The following is a 5252-nucleotide window of genomic DNA, read 5'->3' as shown; positions in this document are numbered from 1 at the left end:
CAAGATGGCCAAGTTTCGTCTCTCATACTTCGGACATGTTGTCAGGAGGGACCAGTCGCTGGAGAAGGATGTCATGTTTGGTAAGGTGGAGGGTCAGAGATAAAGAGGAAGACGCCCAATGAGATGGATTGGCCAAATGGCAGCATCAATGGGCTCAAGCGTGGCAACTGTAGTGAGGTTGGCCCAGGATCGGGCAGTGTTTCATTCTGCTGTGCATAAGGTCTCTATGAGTTGGTACCGACTTGATGGCACCTAACAACACCAAATATGTGTTGGGATCCTAAACACTATAGGTGTGGATTTAATCCCATCTGGTTATAGGATTTTCTTTTTTATGTTAAGGGGGCCATCTTAGTGTAAGTGTTGCTGTTCTTTGCTTTGGAAACTATTTCGACTCAAGGTGACCCCTTATGTTACAGAGTAGAACTGCTCCATAGGACTTTCAAGGCTGTGACTTGTTCGAAGCAGATCACTAGGATTATATCCTGAGGTGCCTTTGGGTGGGCTCGAACTGCCAACCTTTCAACTAATTGTTAAGTGCTTAACCACTGCGCCATGTATGCCTTAAACCCAATCACTTCTGGGTTATAAGGAGCAACACAGACACAGAGACAAGCAAGTTAGGCAACGATCACCCAGGAACTTAGAAACACTACAAGGCTCTAATCTTTGAGCTGAGACAGAGGGCCTCCCTCAGTGCTGGTGCCCTGAACTTGGACTTCTAGTCTTCTGAACTGTGAGAGGACAAATCCGTTTGTTATAGCCAGCCACTTGGGGGTGTTTCTGTCCTAGCAGCACTAAGGAACTGGGGCAGCCATTGTGCTCTGCTGTGTCAAGAAGGAGGAAGTCTCTGGCCTAGAAGGACGTGCAATCCATCCAGTAGGAGAGAGAGCAAAGCAAAACTGCAATCTTGACATCATGTAGGAGGGGTGATCAGGAGTGTGTGCAGGGTCCTAGGCACACAGGGGCAGTGAGCAGCCCATGGGGTTGGGTCCAAAAAAGGCTACCTGGAGATGGTGACCATGAGTGGATCTTGTAAGGCAGGCAAGGGAAGAAGACAGAGACCAGCATGAGAGACGCTATAGAGGGAACCAACGGTGTGGCGAGAGGTTGTTCAGAGACGAGGCTGAGGAGGACAGAAGGGTCAGGTCCCATGAGAAGTTATACTCGGAGCTGGGTTTTGTCCTGAGGGAGGTGGAGAGCCACTGAGAGGGAGTGACGTGGTTGGACGTGCAGTTACATTAAGGCGAAACTGGAGTCAGGCAGAGAGAGTGGTAAGAATGAGCCAAAGATGAGCCACAAAGAACAGAGGAGAATGAGAAGAAGACCCCTCCACATAGAAAGGACAGAAGAGCCCGGCATTGCATAGAAGCATATATTCGTATGCTCCTTTGGAAAATAATGAAGTAGAGGGAGGCCTTTTGGGGGGCTGGGGGACTTAGTCTTTCAAGTTGAACCACTCATTACCTCATTTCCTCTTACATCAGCATCTGCACAGGGCAGTGCCAAGAAGAAGCCAACGAGAAGCTTCCAGATTACAAAGCTGGCAAAGAAGACAGTACCAACGGCTCCCACACCAAGCATTTCGCTTCACCCACTCACCTGTGGTGCTTAGTGGTGGGCTGCTAACTATAAGCTCAAACACCCCCACAGCTCCACAGGAGACAGATCTGATGAGCTGCTTTTCTAAAGATCGCAGCCTGGGAAACCTGGCGGGCAGTTTCACTCTGTCACATGGGGCGCTATGACTTGGGGTTGCTCTGAATCAGAATTAACTTGAGGGCACTCAACAGCATATATCTGCAGAGACTATGGACTTCAAACCAAGGCAGTTACAGGATCCAATGCAGGGGAGATACTCCTAACATCCCTGCTGACTTCAGGCCAGCCTGTTCACTAAGATCTGGAGACCCTGCGGAGCTGGGAGCAAACGGAATTTGCTACTGACCTCCTTAAATTTAAAGAGGGTGGCTGAAGAGGAAAGGCTTCATGTTCTCCTAGAAGCTGAGACGCTCCATTATCTTCTCAGGAGTCATTCTGTCCTGAAAGGAAACAAATCACTCGTTAAATGACTCACAGGTGGTATCAATGGACACACCATGAAACGAAAGGCTCCCAATATCACAGACAAAGTCCAGTGTGGTTGCTGGACTATGGGGATGGCATATTGTGCTGACTTATGTCAAAGCTTGATTTTTTTCTGCTTCTTCTAAAATTTACTCTTTTTTTAAAAATTGTAATTAAATTACAGATAACATCGCATTTGCTAATTCAACAATTTTCTGGGTACCATTTCGTTACATGGAGTGCAGGCATCATGTTATAAAATTGTCACCACTGTCCTTCCCATGAATGTCTCCGCAAGATTCACAGATACCTCCCAAAGCTTGATTTTGGAGGTTTCGTTTGTACAGATAACTGCTGCCTGACTCTGTACTCACTCGGCTATTGTTGTTGTTAAGTGCTGTCGAGTCGATTCTGACCCATAGCAACCTTGTATAGGGTTTCCAAGAAGCAGCTGGTGAGCTTGAACCACCGACCTTGCAGTTCAAACGGCTTTAAGTTCGCCTAATGCATCATGTGGAGTCCTGGTGTGGCACTGTGGGATAATGCACTCAATGGAAATGTTGGTTTGAACTGCAAGGTCGGTGGCTCAACAACTCTAGCCGCTTCTTGGAAACCCTATATTGGTTGGCTGTAAGTTGGAATCAACTTGACAGCACTTAACAACAACAACAAGAATGCAACTTTGATAATGCTTTCATTGGAATGCCATCTCTTCATCAGCTAATATGCTCCAGGGAACATGAAACGAAGGACTTCAAGGTTCACATTTGGGATCACAGAATTTGGGAGGTGGGTGGAATGCTGCCTTTCCCAGATGAAGAACCTGAGAGCCAGAGAGGCTGCCTCACCACCAGCTAGGTCAGTTATTAGTGGAGTCAGAAGTTCAAGTTCTCTTTCTGCTACACTAGACTTCATTTATATACCATGGTTCTGAAATAATAGCTCCTCACTGAGACTTCTGACTCACACCACACTCTAAGATTTCATGTCAGTTTTAAGCCTATTTTACAATCTTTCTAAATGCGGAAGACATCTTTAGTTTTGTGATAAAATGCTAATAGTGATCATGCCTCCATTTTTTTATGTAGGAATGAGTCCCACCAGAATATGGGATTTATTAAATCCCCACAGTCCTCCCATATTTTCAACTAGAGTCTGACCTATGCTAACTCCTAAGATGAAACCTGTGATGTGTGTCACAAAGTAGTGCATATTTGTTGTTGTAAAGTGCCATCGAGTTATTTTCGACCCACAGTGACCCTGTATAGGGTTTCTGAGGAGCACCTGGTGAACTTGAACCACTGACCTTGCAGTTCAAACAGCTTTGCAGTCTGGTACATTAACCCACAGTGCCACATCAGGACTATTATGAACAACAAAAGTTTAATATAATAGGTTTTACAGGGATTGGAACTGCAGAAGAATATGCAATCAGATGTTACCTGAACTGACATTATGCAGTGCATGACTATACATGACACCAAACTGTCAACATTTACCCTAAAGCAAAGATGAGAAGGGCAGGGAAACTAGAAGAATGGAAACGGAACAACCAGAATGGAAATCCAGATACACTGCAAAAAACGTAACCAATATCAATTGAACAATATGTATACAGATTGTTAAATGGGAACCTAATTTGCTGTGTAAACTTTCACCAAAAGCACAATAAAATATCATTTAAAAATAGATAAATAACCTAGAACAGACTAGGAGGGGATATAGCAGATTACATGTAGTAAAGGTAAACAAATTCCTATGAATGTGCAGCTATGTAAACACATATGTAAAGGTGAACAAATTCGTATGAATGGCATCTATGTAATCACAGCAATCACATATTCTAGTTTGCAATGGGAAATAGATTTCTTTTGTAAATCACAGTAAAAAAGAAAAGTGTGAAAACTCTCAAGTCACAGAACAAAGTGATAAGCACTGTATTAGTTATTTATACAAGATGCTTCGGGCCAGGAGGAGCCAGAGTGGCTTGTGGACTAATAAGACCTCGCTTCAAAGTGATCTAGATACAAAGGTTGTTAGGTGCCATAGAGCCGGTTCTGACTCATACAGACCCTATGCATAACTGAGTGAAACACTCCCTGTACTGCACCATCCTCAAAATTGTGAAATTCAAGTCCACTGTTGCTGACACTGTCACTCCATTTCAGTAAGGGTCATCCTCTGTTTCGCTTACTTTCCATTTTACCAAGCATGATGTCCTTCTGCAGGGGCTGGTCACTCCTGACCACGTGTCTTGCCCTCCTCACTTCTAAGGAGCATTCTGGTTGTACTTCTTTCAAGGTAGATTTGTCTGTTCTTCTGGTAGTCTGTGATATTTTCAATATTCTTCTCCAAACTATAACTCAAATGCATCAGTTCTCCTCCAGGTTTCCTTATTCACTGTCCAACATTCACAAGTATATGCAGTGATTGAAAAGACCTAGGTACGTTTGAAAAGTTAATATATTTTGTTTTCTTAACTATTTAGGAAGTTCATTAGGTTTCTTAATCTCTCTGGCCAATTTCCTGTCAGTGTGATTTTACTCAGCTAATTCATTTTTTAAAAAACTTTTATTATAAATTGAGTGATAATTTACATGGGAGAACATCAGTTTTACACTCATCCTATCATATTTTGTTTCACTGTAAATGATTACAATCCCCTCCATGCATCATCAGTCAACAGTATTTGCTTCTATTCCCTCTGAGGTTTTGGTTGTTGTTTTGATGTACACAAAAACACTCAGGAATATATAATCATTTAAACAACCAAAGGGTACATTCTGAAAACCTGCTCCTGGCTGCCAGCACACGGCCTTTCTCTTTCCATGAGTCTAGAGTCTTCGGATGCTCTATCTCTTCATGCCATCTTCTCTGCCTCTATCTCTGGTGTTGCTGCTTCTCTGGATAGGGTCCCACCTTCCATGCATGCTCTTCTCCCTTGATGGCCCTGGGGTCCTCTGTTCCTGAAATATATAATTAACTACACCCCATTTCTGTTACAAAACTTCTACATTTACAGTTGTGACAGTCACAATTAGTCATGATAACAATTACTCACTGTTGAGTCATATCTTATCCCCATAAGATTCTTATCTTATCCCCATCTCCTTTCACCAGACCCATATAGACAAGATGAAAACTATTCAGTGGGGATTCTACCTTCCCCCGTACACTCTGAAACT

General features: G+C 43.4%; 1 protein-coding gene across 1 annotated transcript in view; it reads right to left on the bottom strand.

Moving 5' to 3' along the window:
• TIAM2 (T-cell lymphoma invasion and metastasis 2) overlaps positions 1–5252 on the bottom strand; it is a 524960-nt gene that overhangs the window by 380227 nt on the left and 139481 nt on the right. Inside the window, exon 2 of the mRNA XM_006868446.1 lies at positions 1710–1725. The gene's annotated coding sequence lies outside the window, so the exon portion shown is untranslated. The remainder of the gene's footprint in view (positions 1–1709; positions 1726–5252) is intronic.

The sequence above is a fragment of the Chrysochloris asiatica genome, unplaced genomic scaffold (assembly GCF_000296735.1).
Source record: "Chrysochloris asiatica unplaced genomic scaffold, ChrAsi1.0 scaffold00117, whole genome shotgun sequence".
Lineage (NCBI taxonomy): Eukaryota > Metazoa > Chordata > Mammalia > Afrosoricida > Chrysochloridae > Chrysochloris > Chrysochloris asiatica.
This window is presented reverse-complemented; position numbering and strand designations above follow the sequence as displayed.